The sequence below is a fragment of the Ochotona princeps genome, chromosome 6 (genome assembly GCF_030435755.1).
Source record: "Ochotona princeps isolate mOchPri1 chromosome 6, mOchPri1.hap1, whole genome shotgun sequence".
Taxonomy (NCBI): Eukaryota; Metazoa; Chordata; class Mammalia; order Lagomorpha; family Ochotonidae; genus Ochotona; species Ochotona princeps.
This window is the reverse complement of record NC_080837.1, coordinates 36010994-36033156: the sequence shown is the minus strand read 5'-3', so window position 1 is coordinate 36033156 and position 22163 is coordinate 36010994. Positions and strand designations below refer to the sequence as shown.

Here is a 22163-nt window from a genome sequence, read left to right as displayed (position 1 = left end):
CTGGTTCCTGGCTTTGGATTGATTCAGCTCCAGCTGTTGCAGGTCACCTGGGGAGTGAACCATTGGACGGACAGAAGATCTTCCTCTTCTCTTCCTCTTCCACTTCCTCTGTCTCTCTTCCTCTCTGCGTATCTGCATTTCCAATAAAAAAAAATCTTAAAAAAAAGCAAAAACAAACAAACAAACAAACAAACAAAAACTTCCATCAACCTGTTGGCTGTTGGTGGGTGCCAGGCTGGGTCTGTCTTCATGCTCAAAGTCCTGATTCCAGCCACAGCATCCACGCGGTGAGCTGTACCCAGGCTGCCAGTGCACCTTTCAGCACCAGGCTCTGCCTGCTGGCCGCCCGGAGGCGAGCTCTGGGGTTTGGGGGCTTTGAATTGCTGCTCAGGTAGCTCCATGTTGAGCCCCCACCGTGCTTCTGCGTTTTGAATCAATCCTAAAGACTCCCAATGACACAGTAACTTTTCCTTTGAAGGTAAGCAAGGGTACTGAGACCTGGTAGGTTGGAGGAGAGGTACCAGATGATCTTTATTAATAAGACTGATACACCAGCCTCTTTTGAGTCCTGTGTAGAACTTGTTATCACCAAGCAATGCAGACCACTGAACACCAGTCCATGCAAAAGCTAAGGCTCGGAGCTTATCTAGCAGGACCATATCCTATTACCTGACATAATGATGGATCAGGAGATGGGTCACAGCAGGCAGAGCCATGACATTAACTAGCACAGGAGAGAACCAATTCCAGGAGTAGATTCTATGGGGGATGTATGGGCCAAACCCTGTGGAAATACTAGTCCCACTGGTTAGCTCAAGAGTTGGGTTGGTGATAGACTACGCTAGGTGTGACCAAGGAGCCTGCCATCACTCACGGGTAAAGGAACCAACAACAGTCTGGCCTGGTCAAGGCAGCAGCACCCGAATGAGCATCCTGAATAGGGTATAGGGTGGGCCGGGCTGCAACGTTCACCAGCTCATACTAGGCCAAATGGAAGGCCAGATTATGCTGGACACTGGCCTAAAAACCACTGGCATGTATGAGAACTGGGTCTGGGAACTGGGTCAAGAGGAGGAACTTGGGGAACTCCCCTAGTGGGTCATAGCTTCCACTGGTGATCACATGGTCCAGAACTGGGAGTCAGACGAGCTGGGCGAAGTAGCTCCAACAGCTGGCTAATGTATGGGTTGCTAAAGGAATGGTGTGGAACAGGCAGAACTGAGCAAACCTTAGCTCATAAGCAAAATTAGAAATCAGGATGGGGCCCAGCGTGATAACATAGTGGTTAAAGTCCTCACCTTACACGTGCCAGGATCCCATATGGGCACCGGTTCTAGTCCCGGCAGCTCCACTTCCCATCCAGCTCCTTTTTTCTGGCCTAGGAAAGCAGTGGAGGATTACCCAAAGCCTTGGGACTCTGCACCCACGTGGGAGACCCAGAGGAGCTCCTGGCTCCTGGCTTCAGATTGGCTCAGCTCCAGCTGTTGCAGCTACTTGGGGAGTGAACCATTGGAAGGAAGATCTTCCTCTCTGGCTCTCCTCCTCTCTGTACATCTGCCTTTTCAACAAAAATTTTTAAAAATCTTTAAAAAAATAAATAAGAAGTAAGAAATCAGGATGGAGCGCAGGTCATGCCAAGCTAGGTTCTTGCACCTACTGGTCTGCAGGAGCCAGGAATGCTAAGCCACAGCATCTAAGGCAGGGGCCAGGTGAGGGTCTGTGCCAAGCTGAGTCAGAGCAACCACTGGCAGGCACATCATCTATGGCTGGGAACAGGCCCAGTTGGGGAGCTAAGGGGACACCCTAGCTGGGTTGTGGTTCATACCAAGGAGCGCAGGCCTGGAATGGGGATTGCATTGGAATGGCTGTAGTCTCCCTTGGCACAAGTGTGGACTGGGATTGGACGCACCAAGCTGGGCTAGGCTCCAACACCATCTGGTGCTCTGGAGGACCAGGGTAGATGTGGGACGGACTAGGCTAGGTCTCAGCCCCTACCAAGCCATGTGTGAGCTATGTGTGGGTATGGACGAGCCTTGGCTGGGCTGAAGCATCCAACAGTAAGAATCAGATTGGGTTGAAGGCCAGTCAGGAAAGGCCACTGTTCCTACAAAGACAGGAGGTGAACTGAGTAGGGCTGGCTCATGGACCCACTGGTATGCACGAAATCTGGCATTGTGAGAGGTTCTGATGGAGGAACCTGGGCAACTCCTCTGGCAGGACACAGTCCCTGCAGGTAAGCTCAAGAAGCATGATAGGAAACAGCCCAGAACAGGCCATGGAAGGTTACCCACTGGCATATGTTTGGCACAGGTTGGGGGCAGACCAGGCTGAACCAGTTCCGATCACCCCCTGGCGAATCCAAGCACCAGAACAGAGTGTGGGTCAAGAAAGGTTCGGTCGCGACGAAAACCAGTGCTCAATACGGAATGCCAAGGTGAGGTGACCCATAGCAGATGTGACCGCAGCGCCCAACCAGCACACTTGAGAACCAGGGATGGAGGGGGCAGAGCCGGCAGGGGGAATGTGGAGGGCTCCCCTGCTGCACAGCTACTCCCACTGGAGAGTGTGGGTTGGGAAGAGGACAGACCATACCAGGCAGGGCTACAACACCTGTGGGCCTCATGTGAACTAGATCAGGGAGAAGTCAGCTTGGGCCGACTGTTCTGACTGGTGCAAGTAGAAATTGGAGTGGGTGAGGGATGGTTGGGCTTTGCTGCAGTGTCAGCTGGCAGAGGTTGGCACTGGAGGCTAAATCTGTCAAGTTGAATCCCTGAACCACCTGGAGGATGCATAATCTGGGAGTGGGAGTGGTCTAGAAGGGAAATAGTGGGCTCCTCCCTCTTAGGTTACCACTCCCACTGGAGGGCACAAAAACCAGAACTGGACAGGGTTGGCTAGACAGAAAGGCACCTGCCAGTATGTGTGTGGGCTGGATAGTGAAGCTGGTTAGGTTGAACTAGGCTTCAATGCCCAGTGACATGTATGGGAGCTGACTAGGATGTGGGACAGACTGGACTAGTCTGCTGCACATACTGGCAAGCACATACAGGAACCAGGGCAGAGGGCAGGCCTGGTGGGGGTTATTGTGAATCGCTCCAACTAGGCTGCACCTCCCACTGGTTTATGTGAAGGCTGAGTGTGTGCTGGGCAGAATCAGGCTGGACTGCAACACCCATTGGTTCCAGTGGAAGACAGGGCTGGAAACAGAACCGACCCAGCAATTGCAAACACCAGCTGATTGGGGCGATGGACTGTACTGGGCCTTGTATATGCCAAGTACACACAAGACTCTGGTCTGGGATCACCTCAAAGTTTCTCTGGGGATCTCCCCAGTCAAACTGCTGGATTCAGAACCCTAACCATGAAAAGACAGAGGACAGAGCAAGTCAGTCAACTACCCCAGTCATACGTTGACAGTGAGAAACTGGGCAAACAGAGACTCTAAAATGGACTATGTCAGTCAGTGGATTCTTCAGTGACCTCATCATGCTTGGAATGGCGAGACTGGCATTAACTCATAACTGTTCAACTATCAAAACCACTTGAGCAAGACCCTCGGAGCATGCCCCACATCAGGGATCTGAGATGGGTGGGAGACTGGATGGGGCTTCTCCCTTTACCTCCTCCCTTACTCCAGATACAGGAAAAAAAAAATGTGGAAATAATAGTCTTTTTTTAAGATTTATTTATTTTTATTGGAAAGGAGGATATACAGAGAGGAGGAGAGATAGTGGAGAAGATCTTCTGTCTGATGATTCACTCCCCAAGTGAGCCGCAACGGCCAGTGCTGTGCCGATCCGAAGCCAGGAACCAGGAACCTCTTCTGGGTCTCCCATGCGGGTGCAGGGTCCCAAAGCTTTGGGCCGTCCTCAACAGCTTTCCCAGGCCACAAGCAGGGAGCTGGATGGGAAGTGGAGCTACCAAGATTAGAACCGGCGTCCATATGGGATCCCGGTACATTCAAGGTGAGGACTTTAGCCACTAGGCCACACCGCTGGGCCCGGAAATAATAGTCTTACCCACTTTCCTATAGCCCTTGAACTTTTGTGCCCTAATTAACTATGTAAAGATTGTCGAAAATAAAGAGGGAAAAAAATGGGGAAATAAGTCATTGTTAAAACCATAAAAAAAAAAAAAAAGAAGATTCTTATCAAGCCCTTTCCCAGAAAGTATGCTACATGTCTGGGCCAGATTCCAGGGTAGGGGGTAGGCACACAATAAGGTGTCCAGTAATCATATGGGCTTAATTGTACTCCTGTGTGAAATTATTAAAAGCCCACTTACTGAGGTATTATCAGTATACATTAACTCCCAAGCTCACATCAGTTGCAAAAGCTATCTCACAGGGGCAAACAACAATACCTCAATAGTGTGGCGGTTGAGTGTCCATGCAAAAGGGGGTGAGACTGTGTCAAGGTGGTTGGAGAGACATCTGCCAGGCCTTGCCATAGAGCTGGAAGCTCCTCATGGCCTTGCCAACAGGGAAGCTGTTCTCTTCACACCTTGGTGTCATTCACACCCACTGCACGGACCCCAGCACTGGGAGACTGATAAAGATCCTAAATTCTGGCTTTCTGTGGGGGCTGTGGCCACTTGGGCAGTGAAACAGCAGTGGAAGCTCTTTTCCCTTTACTCTGTAACTCTAACTTTCAAATAAATAAATAAGCCTGGGTCTGGCACAGTAGCGTAGTGGCTAAAGTCCTCACCTTGCACACACAGAGATCCCTTATAGGTGCTGGTTCATGTCTCAGCTGTTCCACTTCCCACCCAGTTCCCTGCTTGTGGCCTGGGAAAGAAGTCAAGCTTGGCCCAAAGCCTTGGGACCCTGTACCTGTATGGGAGACTAGGCTCCCAGCTTCAGATCGGCTCAGCTCGTTATGGCTACCTGGAGAGTGAATCTTTATATGGAGGATCTTCCTCTCTGTAATCTGACTTTCCAATAAAAATAAAACTTAAAAAATGTTATTGCCTACTAACTATGTGGAATTGCATAGTTTAAAAAAGAACACAAAGAAATAAACCTTTTGGGGGAAAAAAGAGTAGAAAGTAATAATCCAAGCTTCCAGGTGGAAGCCCCAAAGATAATTGGCCTGTGGTTTCATAGTTTACTGTTAGTTTTGGGAGTCTCCTGGTGTGTAGTCATCTGGTGGTTGTCATGCCTGTACATACAGCTTTTTTTTTCTTTTAAGATTTATTCATTTTCTTTTGAAAGGCAATTTTGCAGAGAAGAGAGAGAATCTTCTGTTCCTTGGTTCACTCCCCAAATGATCACAACAGCTAATTGGAAGCTAGGTACCAGGAACCTCCTATGGACCTCCCACATAGGGTCAGGAAACCAAGCACTTGAGCCATCCTCTGCTGTCTTCCCAGATTCATTAGCAAGGAGCTGGATCAGAAGTGGAGCATTTGGGATGAGAACCAGTACCCATATAGGATGCCGATTTTGCAAGCAGAGGATTAGTGCACTGTACCAGCCCCATCTATATCCATACAGCTTTTAAGGGAAGGTTTTTTTAAGCTTGTAATTTCTTTTCCTAGCTTCCCCCAGTTACCCATTATGTTTGTCGCCTGCCACAAGGTTTCTTTTAATTTTTTTAAGATTTATTTTGATTGGAAAGGCAGATAGGAGGACACACACACAGAAAAAGATTCTTTGTCTGCTGATTCACTCTCCAACTGGCCACAATGGCCAGGACTGAGCTGATCTGAAGTTTAGAGTCTCCTCCGGGTCCCTGATGCAGGTGCAGGGTCCCAAGGTTTTGAGCCATCCCCACTGCTTTCCCGCCCACAGGTAGGAAGCTGGGTGGGAAGCAGAGCAGCTGGGACACAAACTGGCACACATGTGGGATCCCGGCAGACACAAGGCAAGGATCCAATCACTAGACTATTGTGCCAGGCCCTGCCACAAGGTTTTGAATAAGGGAGGCAGAGACTGAAAAAAACAGACTATGAAAAAGTTTAGGAATTTCCCTTTCTTCCCTTTCCTAGTTAATCTTTGGCTGCCTCCTGTCCCAGTGCTACTCTTCTATATTATTGAAATCATAATAATGCCTTTGTTTAACCACATGTTTAATGTGCCCAATAAAAGGAAGCAGCTACCTTCATTTATGAGTCTTCTAATTCTACATTTGTGACATCACAAGTCTTTGAAACAAGGTCTGTGGTATGCCTCTCATTCTAGGCTCCTTTAAAAGCACAAAATGGAAGAACTGCTTCATAGACAAGCTCAGGGCCATAGTCCAAGTAAAAACCTATAGAAGACGGAAGTCATATACTGGAGAATATCAAGGTAACCTGGCTCAGGGTTTCTCAACCTTAACAATATACACATTTGGGAAAATTCTGTGTTGCCAGGGTCTGTGCATTCCAAAGGATAGCAGTATCCCTGGACAGTAGATGCCATTAGTACCTTGCTTGTGCCTTCCTCCTTGTCATTAAAATAATCAGGAACGTCTTGAGATGTTTCCAGATGTCCTAGGTTGAGAATTGGGGTATTATATGAAAGACTGGTCCAACCCTAAGTGAATTCATCCTTGTTTTCCCTATCTTTGCTTTTATTTTTAAATATTGTTCTGATTCTATTTTTTAAAAAAGATTTGTTTGATTCGAAGGACAGATTTACAGAGAGAAGGAAAGAGAAACAGGAAAGAGAAATAAGGAGAGGGAGAGAGAGAGAGAGAGAGAGAGCAAGCTTCCATCTGCTGGTTCACTCACCAAATGTCTACAAAGGCTGGAGTTGAGCAGATCCAAACCCAGGAGGCAGGAGCCTCCTCCAGGTCTCCCACATAGGTATAGTGGCCTAAGAATTTGGGCCATCCTCCACTGATCGCCTATATCATAAGCAGTGAGCTGGATCAGAAGTGGAGCAGCAGGAGCCCACATGGATGCCAGTGCTGAAGGTGGAAGATTAGCCTACAGTGCCAGTCCCCATCTCTGCTCTTAAAAGCGATTATTGCTTGAGAAAGGACACAAGGACTGGTGAATTCATGTTTATCAATTGTTTTAAACAGTTTCTCTTTTTTAAAATACATTTTATTATTATTCTTAATATTTTATAGTACAGTTTCATATTCCCTTATCCCCTCCCCAGTTCCCTCCCCCCCCAGTTCCTCTATATCATTACTAACATATAGTTCTTCATACTCAGTCATATGTCCATCATTGCGGGCCTGGACAATGGCAGAGAGTCCAGAATCCTATTGTCAAGATATAGTAAACAGTTTCATTGTAAGTCCATCTTTGTCTGGAAGCGGAAATGTATACCACACTACATCCTCACATCTGAATGTTAGTCTCCATTTCACAGCTACTGTACATCCCCTTAAATGAAAAGTCATGTTTCAAAATCAACAATAGAAAGAAAAGAGTTTCTCAACACTGCTGAGTAGTTCCATAGCTTTTCTCTTGTCAACTGGCTCCACCACTTTCTACAAAAACATGTTAAAACTTCAACTTTGACACTCCCAACACCAACTGTTTCTTCACCAATAGAACAAAGTTCTCTTACTTCACCAAGAAAATAGGTCATCAAATGAGAACTTCTTTAACTTCCTTTTATGAAACATACAATCTTGCAAATGTTTCCTCTCTCATGATTGAAGAGATACCTCGTTTTTCTCCCCTTCAGGACCAATTCTGCCATCAGTGGTGTGTTTTTTCTCTCTCTCTTTTCTTTTTTAAAAGAAAGATTAATTTATTTGAAAGTCAGTAGGTTACAGAGAGAGAGGAAGAGACATACAGACCTTCCATCCTCTGATTTACTCTCCACATGGTTGCAGTGGCCTGGGTTGGCCAGGCTAAAGGCAGGGAATGGCAGGGGCCCAAGTACTTGGGCAATGTTTCACTACTTTCCTGGCACATTAGCAGAGAGAGAGAGTGAGATCAGAAGTTGAGCAGGTGCAACTGCAACTGTTGCAATTACAGGCTGCCAATTTTACAACCTTAACCACCAGTGCTTTGAATTGCCTCTGCTCTTATCCTCTCAAAATCCTATCACTTCTCCTTTTTATTCTTCTAAGATGGATCTTCTGTATCATGTTCAAATTTCTCTTCGTTATAACAATAATTAAAAATGTATCATAGGAAGCTGGCATTGTGGCATACTGCCTTGCCACTCACTCAACAGAGTTGCAGTTCTACTCCACCGGGGAGTGAAGAAGTAGATGCAATATTTTTCTGCCTCTCTCTAATTTTTTCAAATACATAGACATGTTTTTAATTTTTATATTTTGAATTTTAAAGATTTATTTATTTTTATTTGATAGTCAGATGTACAGAGAAAAGAAGAGACAAAGAGGAAGATCTTCTGGAGAAGAGACAGAGAGGAACATCTTCTGTCTAATGATTCACTCCCCAAGTAGCCACAACGGCCGGTGCTGAGTCAATCTGAAGTCAGGAATCAGGAGCCTCTCCCTGGTCTCCCATGCAGGTGCAGGGTTCCAAGGCTTTGGGCTGTTCTCGACTGCTTTTTCAGGCCACAAGCAGGGAGCTGCACGGGAAGTGGAATTAGAACCGGTGCCCATATGGGATCCTGGCATGTGAAAGGTGAGGACTTTAGCCACTAGGCTACCATGCCAGGCCCTATGTTTCGAATTTTAAAAAAGCCTTGACCTTTTAGCATCCTTTTTCTTCTTCCTCAAAACCAAACTTTTTTTCTTAAAGATGTATTTAGCTTACTTGAAAATCAGAGTTTTAGAAAGGGGTTCAGAGGGATGGAGAGATCTTCCATCTACTGATTCACTTCTCAAATGGCTATCCAACTTTCAAAAAGTATTCCATAAGCTGTCTGAATTTCTGCATCTCTTCCATCTCCAAACTATTGCAATCTAGTTTTTGTTGTTGTAAGACTTATTTATAGGGCTGGCATTGTGGTGTAGTAAGTAAAGCTACCTCCTGAGATGCCAGTATCACATATGGGCACTGGTTCATGCCCTGGCTACTCTACCTTCTCATCTGGCTCCCTAATGAAGCAAGATGGCCCAAATATTTGCAACCCATGTGGCCGACCCTGAAGAAGTTTCTGCAATATTTGAATAAGATGGCCCAAATATTTGCAACCCATGTGGCCGATCCTGAAGAAGTTTCTGCAATATTTGAATATGAATGTTACAGGGAGACACACAGGGACAGAGAGATCTTCCATCTGCTAGTCCCCTCCCTAAATGGCCACAGTGGCAGCCTGGAACTCCATTCATGTCTCCTGTGTGGATGGCAGGTGCCTTGGGTCGTTTTTTTTGCTGCTTTCCCTACTGTATTAACAGGAAGCTGGATTGGAAGTAAAATTGCCAGGGCTGCAGGCATCACTTATACAGAATGCTGGCATTGTGGGCAGTGATTTATCCCTGTGCCACAAAGCTGGTCCTGCCATCTAGGCTTTAATGTTTTAAAATTTATTTCTATTGGAAAGTCAGATTTACAGAGAGAAGGAGTGACAGAGAGAGATCTTCCATCCGTTGGTTCACTCCCCAAGAGGCCACAACTGCTGGAGCTGAGCTGATCCAAAGTCAGGAGCTTCCTCCAGGTCTCCCATGATGGTGCAGGGTCCCAAGGCTTTGAGCTGTCCTCTGCTGCCTTCCCAGGCCACAAGCAGGGAGCTGGATAGGAAGCAGGGCATCTGAGTCACGTTCTGGAACCCAGGAAAATTTGACTTTCCTCCCTAGGGATTTCCGAAGACTCCGATTTATCCTTCACGACTCAAAAGTCACTTCCTCCAGGAACCCTTGCAGATACTCCTAAGAACAAAAGGCCTTGCTCATGGTGAGCCGCAGGCGCCTCGAATTTTTTGCGTGCCCCCATGTGTGTTCCGTCCGCTCTGTGGGTCGCTCAATGGGGCCCCGCAGTACAGGGAACCCTGCCCAGCCGCCTCCTTTCCCTCAGGGCTGGCCCCGCACCGCGCCCGGCACACGGCTCGCCCATCTACGGGGGCGGGGGGATTGGAAGCCGTCGGATTAACGGGTGAGTTCTCAGGCTCCGGGCCTGCGTGGCAAGGGAAATTTAACCCCCCCGCTTCGTGATTGGCTCCGGCCGTAGGGGTGTGCCCGCCGCCTCGGCGCCCTGGAAGTGCGCAGCCGCGCGTCTCCAGCGCGCGCAGGCGCGACCAGGGCGCAGCTACAAGTCCAGAGCTGTAGAGTCCGAACAGCTGCCGCGGCCAGAGAGACCAGGGGTCGGGAGGAGCTTGGTGAGTGTTCAGGGGGTGCTGAGGCAACTGAAGGTGCGGCTGGTGTCCTGAGAAGAAACGGTGTATTGTGACTGTTGAAAAGTTGGCGGGTTGGGCTTGAAGAGAGGAGGGGACACTCTGGCCCAGAACCAGCAGGTTGGGCCCGAGAAGGGGGGAGTACCATGAAAGGGGCTGGCGGAGGCGGGGTGTCGGGGTCGTAGTTGCCGCGCTGTAAGCAGACATGAACCCCCAGCCCCTTTGCCTGACATTGCGTGGTTGGGGTTAATAGACTGCACGGTGACTACACGGATGCGATGGCCCTGACAATTGCTCCAAGGAGTGGACTAGGAGGGTCCACCCTTGGCTTGACTGCAGACGCGCGAAGCACAGGCTCAGAGTTCAGAGTGCAGCGCAGGGTGGACGGAGGAAGGGTGGGGGTGGGAGGGACAGCCCTGTAAAGTGTTGTTTCACCTCATCCTTTTTGTTCGTCCTTAGTCTTTAGTCAGCACAGTGTTAGGACTGCCGCTGCAGCTGGTGACAGAGGGAACCGAAAGAGACCTGTTTGAGGAAGGAAAAAGGAGGGAGTATCACTGGACCTTTTGCTGTTGATCTTCCCATGTTGGTAGCTTTCGGACAGTGCTCCCTAGGCCGTGTGCAAAGTGTCCAGCTGGTAGTGCAAGGGTTGGGAGGGACAGGATTCTGTGAAGTCCTGCTATGCCAAGGATGGTTCTCAGATGTCTCAGGTAAAAGTGGTTCTCCCACGGGCTTGCCTACCCCGGAAAGTGGATGGTTGAAATTTGTGAGGCATCTTTAGCTACAATGGTTTGAGATCCCATCTCAAAAGTTTTTTTAGGAAAATAAGAAAAGTTATTATTTCTGTCACCAGCTAAGTGGATGTAGAAGGCATCTTTTGGCCCCTTATCATTTGTTGTTTAATAGTGGTGAGAGCTGATGAGAAAGAATAAGATGATACAAATGCTAGGAAATGGAAGAAAAACCTCCTATGATACCGTGCTCCTGTGACATGTGAGGTGTAGGTGGAGTGATCTTAGAAGGTACTGATTGCCCATCTTGCTAGGCTTTTCTGATTTTAGGTGCTTGTGCTCAGTAGATTTACATTACAAAATTGCTGTCTTGGTTCCAGAAGAGGAATGACAGACTTGCTATGATTTTTCCAAAAAATATTGCATTTTTCCCTTGTGCGTGGTAGGTTTTCTGTATGCATGATGCTGTGTTTGTTTTATTCTGAATGAACTTAAATGCAGCGTACAAACTCAGTTAACTAAAGGTCACATTTTTTCCTAATCATTCCAGAATGCAACCTAGAACCAGGAAACAGGCAATCACAGCCATATCCTGTGCTCACAGGACAGCTGTCATTGCTTCACCAAGAAGTCACACTACCGTGATAATTTTTTGACATTTAGACCACTGTCACTTTACTTCATATTTTTTTTTATATTATCTTTTTTTCCAAAGCAATAACTCTGTGAAATAATGGTCTTGGTGTATCTTATTACCTTCCCTAATTTGCATTATCATATTGTATAACTGTTAATTGGCTATTCCTGATATGACAGCTAAAATCATGTTTCTACTCTGCATGTGAGGAAATAGAACTCTGGGCTTAGTGGACACATCGTTAAAATATATGAAGATTGGATTAAGGCCCAGGAGCTTGACAATTCTGTGAAGCCTGTGGTAGTGTTTGTTCTTGTGATAGTTTTCAAAAATTTATCTGGTTGTTTCGGGTGCAAGCAGATTCAGATAGCAAAAGAGATGTTTGCTGTTTGTGATGTTTGTGAAAGTATGAGCTTTCCGCGCTCACCCCTGTTTTCTGAATTAAATATTTTTAATTTAGTTCCCATGTCTCAGCCATTCCGGAAATGTGTTTTTATCTGTTTGCACTCTGTGTTACGTATATATTGTAGTGTTTGCAGCATCTGGTGTTGCTTGCCCCTGAGGACCCTGAGTTCTTTATGCTAGGATGCATTTTGTTTGTGGATCTATAGGCAGAGGAGCAGATGACAGGGACTGGTCTGTTCTTTGTTGTGGAGGGGAGAAACTTGAAAATGATGAATTTGGGGCCTTCAACAATTGGAGGAAGTGGATAATGGAGCCAGGAAACAGGAGCACTGTGCCTTTGTTAAAAATAGAGTATGCTGGGGAAAGGCTTGTTTGTACTCATTTCAGTTTCTTACATTCTGTTTTGGTTTTAGTTTACCTTGTGTTGCAATGAAAATGTTTAAATCCCTGAGCACTGTTTTTTTTTTTTTTTTCTGGAATTTTCTCCTTGATATTTTTGCAAGTTTTGTCAGTTTTAAATTTGTTTTAACAATGTTTTGACAGTTGAGGTTATTTCAGGGTACCTGTTCATGCTTATAAGACATACTTCAAAGTTCTTGGTGTATTATACAAAGCATTCACGATTTATTTCCTGTTTGTCTCTCTCTCTTTTTTTTAAAAAGATTTATTTATTTAATTTATTTGAAAGATCAAGTGATTTATTCCCCAAATAGCTACAATGGTAGGATCTGGGCGGGTCTGAAGCCAGGAGCCAAGAACTTCTCCCAGGTTTGCACCATGATTACAGGGGTCCAAGAAGTTGGGCCATCTTCTGCTGCTTTCCAAAGGGTGTTGGCAGGGAGCTGGATTAGAAGTGGAGACTCTAGCTAGCACTAATACAGGGTTCTGGTGTTGCGGGTGTCATCCTGATTGCCTCTTCAAGTTGAGCTCCCCCAGTACGTACACACATTTTATATTCTTGCCTGACCATTGAGGCCTTATATTGAAGCATTTCTTTGATAATCGTTTTTTTTTTTGTCAAAGTTGGTTACAGTTAGATTTTGACTCACACATATAAATCGTGAGAGCTGTTTAATAATTATTATGAAAAATAATTGTAGTTTTATTGAGTGCTATGTATCAGGTACTGCTTAAGTACCTTGCATGAATTAACAGTTCATGTGACAACACTTGAAGTAAGCATTGCTAGCATTACTCTCATTGAACGGGAAAACTGAAACAGGAAAGTTAAGCAGAGTAAGGATTTGAAACCATTATGCCTCTAACTCTTAGGCACTTTAGACTATAGTCTCTTTTGCATAAACAAAAGTGTGGGGGATAATCTTATCCAGGGACCTAGGTTTTTATACTGTCTGTATCTGGCTTCTGGCTCCATGTCTCAGGATATTTGAGAAGCTAGCTAAACGCTTCTAAATGAGCTTGGAATCAGAGATAGAATACTTGAATGGTTTGTGTAACTGTTTCAATCAGGGTGGGTGAAACTTTGCCAGTTACCCCACTCCTCACTTGGGGTTTGCCAGGCTTATGTCATACTGCCAGGTGGTCCATCTCTTTTTCCTCTATCGGTTGTCAGCTTTCAAGTCTTGAGTCTCTTTCTCGTCTTTCATGTAGAACATTCCTTTTCAGTTTGCACAGCCCTTCCTTTAGACAGGATTAATGTAATAATTAGTTATGCCTACATCTACTTCCCCAGGATTGCTCCCAGGTCACTTATAATGGAGTTGTGGAAATTCCAAGATTGACAGAGAGTTGAAGAGCAGGCATTGGACACAAAATAAGTAAGATATAATAAGGGATTGTGTGCAAATGTTGTAGAAGTTTTGATCCTTTGGGTTTCTGATTTTTAGTGGTACTTTCCCAGTCAGTATGATTTCTATCTGGAATCATTTGCTTCAGTATAATTTGAAACCAAGATGTTTAATAGATGGAATTCTGTGATACACTTATTATTTGCATAGCCTTGAGGCCTTTACATAAAGGCTGCTTAAAGTTGTTGGCATAGAAGGAGGTGGAGAGGGAACTTGAGAGGAAGTAAAAGTAGAAAACTATCCTTCATATGAAAGTGACTCCCATCTAAATGCCTCCAAGAAAGCATTAGATTTCCCAATCAGAGCAAGTTTCTTTTTGGCCTAAACTGGAATGTTTAGCGTATTTAGAAATACTCAAAAGCTTGTACTTTGTATAGATAGTTTGCATATACTACAGCTTTTGAAGTATGTATGTGAACAATTTTAATGTTTCAGGTTAGGAATGAAATCTAGGAGCGAAAGATAGGTTCCCAAAGAGAAAAATGTGGGCCCAGTGCAATGGCTCAGTTGGCTAATCCTCCCTCAGTGCGAGGATCCGGAATGGGCACAGTTCATGTTCTAGCTACCCTGCTTCCTGTTTGTCTCCCTGCTTGTGGCCTGGGAGGGCGGCAGAGAATGGCCCAAAATCTTTGGACCCTGCACCAATGTGGGAGACCCAGGAAGGCTCCTGGCTCCTGGTTTTGGGTCAGTTCAACACTGGCCACTGCAGCCGTTTGGGGAGTAAACCAGCAGACAGAAGACCTGTCTCTCCATCTCTCTGTAAATCTGCCTTTCCAATAAAAACAAGTAAATGTTAAAAAAAAAGAAAAATGAATTTTGCTTGTGAATCATAGATTTTATCTAAATTTCCGATTTACTTCATGTAATCTCTGCTCATTCCACCTGTTCTCTACCATTCAACTTTAGAATCTTCAAGTAAGCACAGCTTGGGAGTGTTAGGCCTAGACTTCCACTTCAGTAGACATCTGGAATAACTTGGGGCATGAGATTTCATAGGCTCTGGGATTCCCCCAACCCCTCCCAATGCCCTCCCGCCATGGTGGATTCCTCCACCTTTTTGCAGTGTTTTCAATTTTAGTTTATACACCTCCAGCGCTATACACCTTAAAATGGCTATAGGGTACTATTCAGCTCTCTTGTGTCTATTTTCGTTTTTGTATTTAATAGCTTGTAGTATTGAAGCATGATTTAACTGAACTTAGCGAGTTTGAGGATAGTCCAAACAGGCTTATAACTCTAACATGGCATTTGTTTACAATTGAGGTGCAGAACAGTTTTAGGTGGGGTGTGCAGAGAAATCTTCAATACCTTAGTGAGGAATAATTAATCTTTGTGTCCTACCTAGTTAGGTATATGTGGGTCCAAGCTGACCTTTTCTTGTCTGCTCAAATCTGCTTAGTTTCTTAAATATTGTGATACTGAAAGTCAGATAACATAGAAAGACTGCATAAACTAAGAACATAACTAATCAATCTATGGCAGCACTTTGATATAAGAACAAGTCTACTCATCCTTTCTTTGTCTCTCTCAGATTTATCTCTTTGAGAGGTAGAGTGCATGAGAGAGTTATCAAGATAATGTTATCAACATCATTCACTCCAGATGACTAGAGCAGCCAGGGCTGGGCTAGGCCAAAATCAGGAACTCCATTTAAGTCTCTCTGTGTTAAAAGACTTGAGTACTTGGGCCATCACATCTATTGCCTTCAAGGCAAGGCATGTATTCTTTTTTGTTTATGTTTGAAAGGCAGGTCTATAGAGAGACCTGAGAAATCTGTCTGCTGGTTCACTCCCCAAATGACCGCAATGGCTGGAAATGAGCTGATCTGAAGCCAAGAACCAAGAGCTTCTTCTGTGTCTCCCATGCGGGTGCAGGGTCACAAGGCTTTGGACCATCCTCTGTTGCTTTCCCAGGCCACAGACAAGGAGCTGGATGGAAAGTGGAGCAGCTGGGACACGAACCAGTACCCATTGGGGTGCCAGCACTTGTAGGGAAAGAAGGAGTCAATTGAGCCATTGTATTGACCCTGTCTTTTAGGCATATTACTGGGAAGCTGAACTGGAAGTAGTAAAGTCCAGACTTGAACTGACACTAGCATTCCAAGTGGCAGTTTACCTTTGTTACCAAAATGCTGACCTCAATTCATTTTATTTCTGAAACAATCCTTAGAGTAGAACCTAATGAATGAGAACATTACAGCCTAAATAGCTTGAAGAAAATCATCTGGATATCAGGGGTAGGGAAAATCCAGGATCTAGCAGTGATCAGAATATGTGCTACCAATGGCTGTTTTATGCTCATACAATACATGTATTATCTTTTTTTCTTAAGATTTATTCATTTATTTCACAGGCAGAGTTAAAGACAGAGAGAGGAACAGATCAGAGAAAGAAAGGGAGAGAGCGAGAGAGATTGTCCATCTTTTGGTTCACTCACCAGATGACCGTATTGGCCAGGGTTGGGCCATGTCAAAGCCAGGAGCCAGGAGCTTTTTCTGGCTCTCCTGTGTGGGTGTCTGGGCCCCAGGACTTTAGCCTTTCTCACTGCTTCCCCAGGCACAATAGGAGGGAGATGCATTGGAAGTAGAACAGCTGGGATACAAACTGGTGCTGTTATGGGATGCCAGTACTACAGCCAGCACTTTACCTGTGAGGCTACAGAGTGAACTCCACAAATATTTTTTCTTTTAAAGATTTATTTATTTTTATTGAAAAATCAGATATATAGAGGAGGAGAGACAGAGAGGAAGATCTTCCGTCCGTTGATTTACTCCCCAACTGGCTGCAGTTGCTTGAGCTGCGCCGATTGAAGCCAGGAGCTTCTTCTGGGTCTCCTAAGCGGCTGCAGGGTCCCAAGGCTTTAGGGCTGTCCTCGATTACTTTCCCAGGCCACAAGCAGGGAGCTGGATGGGAGTGGGGCTGCCGGGATTAGAAGTGGCGCCCATATGGAATCCCGGAGTGTGCAAGGTGAGGACTTTAGCCTTTAGGCTACTGCAACAGGCCCTACAGTGTATTTTCTTACCTTGTCTAGAAATAAGTTTATATTGGAAGAGTCAGTAATAACTGAAGCCATACACTCCAAGGAGGTCTTGTGAGTGAGTCACATCAGTTTAATAGTAAGTAGACTCAGGAAATTATCTTTCAGGAAGTGACATCTATAAATCAAGTAGAAAATGTAGTGAAGAGAATATGTTTGGAGAAATAGAGGGGAGTCTTATTTTTTTTTTTCTATATTCTAACAAAAATAGCTTGAAAAAAAAGATTCTTTACTTGATAGTTGGTACTTGAATATTTGTGAGATGAGTTAATTGTGAAATGAATTAAGAAGGATGTTTTGAGGCCTCATGGCCTCTCTTCTGCCAGGCCTTTGGCCTAAGCAGGCTGGCGACTCCTCAGTGCCTTCCATCTACAGGTGTGAATCAGCGTCTTGGGAGGTTTCACCATCTCTAAGTGGTAGTTTTCATAAGGTCCTCTTCTGACAGTCCTAGCCTGTGGTTCCCCTCTTCAGTTGCACCCTGACCTGGCCTGCCCTTCAGAATACCACAGGCTCTACAGACTGCTGTTTGTTTTAGCTACTATCAGTTCTGTTTCAGGAAGTACCCTCCTAGTTCCACCCCCACCCTTCCAAGTAGGGATTACGTTTTGTAGGAAGAGCCAGAGAGTTGCATATTCCTCTGTTAGTCTCAGGCGTGGCTTAGATGATCTCTAAGGCCTATTTGTCATAAGAGACAATTTTCTGAGATGAAGATACAAAGGAAATTTAAAATATGTGGCCTTATGTTGGGCCGAATATTTATTTCCTAGGCTCTTGCCTCTTGCTTAAAAAGCATTTTAAGTACAAGCACTGACACAGCTTAAGCAAGTGGTAGGGTTTATTCAGAAGGTGAAGAATACAGACATACATGGGCCATGTTTAGGGATACTGAGCCGGAAAGGGAAAGGATAAGAGGGATTGCTACTTTCTGTCCTTGGAATCCACCTACAGGAAGCAGGAGAGTAAGCAGTTACTGGAGAGGCCAAGAGCCCAAGTGATGAAGCATGCAGTGGAGAGAGTGACACACACACACTACACACACACCCACACTCTCAGTGAGGCATGCAATGAAGACAGTGAGAGACCATCACACACACACACCCACCACCACCAGCACCACTACCACCACCACCACCCACCGCCCACATGGACTTTATGGGCCTTGGTAATGATAGGTGAGCTTCATTTGACTCACATGTGAGCAGAAAAGATTATATAAGTTGAGGAGGTGTGGTTTCCAAACTCATGACTCTGAACTTGCTGCCTAAAACCATATCATTCCCTTAGTCTTAAGGGTTGCTGAAGGATGCAGTCATATCTTCTCTTCCTGCTGATTAGGAGTGCAGCCCCAAATCTTCCTATCTCATCTAATGCATCTATGAGAGAATTTTCAGTTACTGACATTGGCTGTTTCCCCGCCCTTCCCCTGTGGTCCTAATTGCTCCTGAGCAGTTTTTGGATCCCGAAACAGACAAGTTTATCAATCAGTATGAGCAAAAAGCAGAAATCTCTATAGACCAGTGACTTCCAAATATTGTTCTATGAAACTCTAGTGTTCTGAAATAAATAAAAAGGTTCTTTGGAATAAGGATTTGATGGTGTTAGTCCTTTCTGGCATCTGATCTCTCATTGGGAAAAGTTTGCTGCAATAAACTGAAATACCAGACACAGCAAGGCACCTAGGAAGTGCTTTATTCCAGCAGGTAGGGATGGGAGTGGAGGCAGAGAGAGGGGGAAGGAGCATCTTCTGCCTTGGCGGTAGGAGGAGGCTGTAAGGGAAGAGGGGAGAGGAGAGCTAGAGGAATGAGGATGGGGGGAAGGGCTGGGCAGGGGAAGGGGCAGCATGCCAAGGGGAGCACACCCATGAGAGTGTGCCTGTTTTGTGGCTGGGGTGGGTGTCACGGGGCCATGGAGGGATTGGTGGATTGTCGGAGCTTCAGGGAATTGGTAAATGGGTAAAGGTTAGGGGCAGGGGCCTTAAGGGTTAGTGGAGAGGGCCAACATCACCATGAGGTTTCTGTGGATTGGTGGGAACAGGGTTGAAGTTACAGTGGGTTAGCAGACAACAAAATTTGAAGCTGAAGATTTATTTGTTTTTATTGGAAGGTCAGATATACAAAGGAGGAGAGACAGAGAGGATCTTTCATCAGATGATTGACTACCCATGTGACTGCAACGGCCGGTACTGCACAGATCCGAAGCCAGGAGACAGGAACTTCCTCCAGGTCTCCCACGTGGGTTCCAAGGCTTTGGGCCGTCCTCGACTGCTTTCCCAGGCCACAAGCAGGGAGCTGGAAGGAAGAGGAGCATCTGCTATATGAACCGGTGCCTATAGGAGATCCTGGCACATTCAAGGCAAGAATTTAGCCACTTGGCTCTTGCGCTGGGCCTTCCAGGAGATTGTGTCTGGCGTTCCATATGGGTAGCAGGGACCTCAGCACTTGAGCCATCCTCCACTGATTTCCCAGACATATTATCAGAGTCTGGATCAGAAATAGAGTGGTTGGGACTTGAACTGGCACCCATTTGTGATGCTTGTGTCCCAGGCAGTGGTGGCTTTATGTGCTATGTCATGGTGCTATGCCCCCCACCTTTTTTTTTTTTTTTTAACCCTGTTGCTCACCTTCTGACCCAACTCCTGACTAATGGCTTGGGAAAGCAGCAAAAGATGGCTCAGTGCTGAGGTCCCTGCTACCCAGATGGGAGGCCAACAAGCTCCTGGGTCCTGGTTTTGGCCCTTGTCCAGCCCTGGCTGTTGTAGCCATCTGGGAAGTGAACCAATGTATAGAAGATCTGTCTCTCTCTCCCTCTTTCCATTTTTGTTTTTTTTTCTCCCTGTAATTCTTTCAGGCAATCTTTTATTTTTAACGAAAAATGGTACAGTGTTTTTTTCTTCTATTATGTTCTAAGCAGCTCTCTAGTTTGAAGATCCCCCTCCCGCCTGTATATTACTTTCGGGCAGTCTTATTTTCGTTTTCTTATGTAGGCACTTTCAGGTTGTGCAATACTAGAAAGCATCTGAAACCATGATTATTCTGGTCTTTACATGTCATTCTTCAATTGAAGTGTCTTATTTGAGTCTGGTAGAGATAAGATTTCATGGTCTTTTAGAGCAGGCATTTAGAATTCTGAAGTGAGCTACAAGGTAAGCTTTCTTAGTGTATTTTCCACTCTTCAGCAGCTCTTGTGTGATTTGGTAATTTTTTTCAGGCTTACAAAATGGTAAGGTTTATTCAGAAGATGAGGAATGCATATACATGTGGGCCATGTTCAGGGATAAAGTGGGCCAGGAAGGCAAAGGAAGAGAGTGAGTTTCTACCTTCCATCCTCCAAGTCCATGGGAGAGAGAGGGAGAGGTGATTCAATATTTGTGAGAATGGGTGTTGTCAGCAGTGAGCTCTTTGCCAGACCTCAAGTTTTTTGTTGCAGAGTAAATCCAGACTGAAGGATGAATCTGCTTTTTTACTCACTCAGTCACTTGGGGCAAATGGCTTATTTATGATAGAACTTAGCTTCTCTATCTATAAAATGGTCTTATCTATGGGCCCTAGGCAGTGGCCTAGCGGCTAAAGTCCTTGCCTTGAACGTGCCGGGGTCCCATATGGGCGCCGGTTCTAATCCCGGCAGCTCCACTTCCCATCCAGCTCCCTGCTTGTGGCCTGGGAAAGCAGTCCAGGATGGTTCAAAGCTTTGGAACCCTGCACGCCTGGAGGAGGGTCCAGGCTCCTGGCTTCGGATCGGCGCAGCATCGGCTGTTGCGGCTCACTTGGGGAGTGAATCATCGGACGAAGGTCTTCCTCTCTGTCTCTCCTCCTCTCTGTATATCTGACTTTGCAATAAAAATAAATAAATCTTAAAAAAAAACAAAAAATAAAATACAGTAAAATAAAGTGGTCTTTATCTGAATAAAGGGTAGATGATACAGAATAGGCACTCTTTGAGTATCTTCCTACATCCAGGACTGAAAGCAAAAGGAATTTAGGAAACTCAAGTTAGGAGCCTCCTAGCACAACCACAGCAAGAGCATCAGGGTGTAAAAAGCCTGAGGGAAGTCCTTGGCTCTCCTCTCAGACTTATGCAGCTAGCCGAGTAGATGAAATTCCTAGGTGCCTTAGTAAAAGGACACAAATATTTAATGTGCTAGATTAAATCAGAGAAAAGTAGATTTAATGGCATTTTTGTGTCAAGTGATGTTTGTTTATCATTTGTCCCACCTGTTCTTTTTATCGCAAATTCTGAGTGGCTTTTTTTTAAACCCCCCCCCCCCCAACAAAAAAGGTTTTGTTTTGTTTGAAAGGCAGGTTTGCAGAGCAAGGAGAGACAGAGAGGTATCTCATCTGCCCGTTTACTCCCCAGATACTGCAGCGGCTGGAGCTGACCCTGTCCAAAGCCAAGAGCCAGGAGTTTTTTTCCAGGTCTCCCAAGTGGGTGCAGGGGACCAAGGCCTTGAGCCATCCCCTGTTGCTTTCCCAGCACATTAGCAGAGAGCTGGATGGAAGTAGAGCAGCCAGGACTCAACTGTTGCCCATATGGGAAGCTGATTGCCTCAGGCAGCAGCTTAGCTTACTACACTTAGGCACCAGCCCCTTATCTTTTCTTGGTATCACAGGAAACACTTCTGAATATAATAGTATCATGCTGTATAGGTAACTTTAGACAACATGCCATCTCATGCCTCCTACTGAGGTGTGTGCAGGGCAACACTAGCCTGAGGAGTATTATTCCATGTCTGTGTTTGTCCTTCCTTGTGGGTTACTTCCACATACTGTAATCCTGCACTCAACACCCTCAGGAATCCAGAGAGGAGAAATCTGGGGCAATTATTTCCTGATGTCAACATGCCAGAGGTGTGCCAACTTTACAGATGCCTGATTCTTCTCTTGTGTTTCATCTACACAAGGGAGGTGGGGGAAGTGTTAAGCAGAACTAAAGTCACTGAAAGGGTGTGTCTTTCAAAACACCTTCACAGCTGTGTCAGGAGTGATTGTTCACCTACCAACAACATCTGCTTTTCTTGATGTTTAGGAGAAGGAATGCCTGCAATCTCAGATGTTGACAGAGGTTAATTGGCATTCAAGCCTCTCTTTGAACCCACAAGGAGTTTGGCTTGATTTTACCAGGAAGCGAGCACATACTTTCATTGGCAGGAGTCACCTCTAAGAACGAGATCACAAAATTACACAACTTGAGAGGTCTGGGCTTCTTTTCCTTAACACTGTTACCCTACCTGCAGTACCCTGTGTGCAGAAACTTGATGAGAAGCGTCATTACCAGGGTGCTGATGGGTTAGTGCTTATCATTTTTCTTATTTCCTTTTCTCTGTTGGGCATTGGAAAGTTACATGCCGGAGGGACAGATAA

General features: G+C 45.5%; 1 protein-coding gene across 3 annotated transcripts in view; it reads left to right on the top strand.

Moving 5' to 3' along the window:
* Positions 1-6149: 6149 nt before the first annotated feature.
* SNAP23 (synaptosome associated protein 23) overlaps positions 6150-22163 on the top strand; it is a 36265-nt gene continuing 20251 nt past the window's right edge. Inside the window, exon 1 of one of the 3 annotated variants that reach the window (XM_012929379.2) lies at positions 6150-6289. The gene's annotated coding sequence lies outside the window, so the exon portion shown is untranslated. Of the gene's footprint in view, positions 6290-10038; positions 10178-22163 lie in introns of those variants that run through there. The other 2 variants (XM_058665998.1, XM_004578142.3) reach the window with 2 other exon arrangements.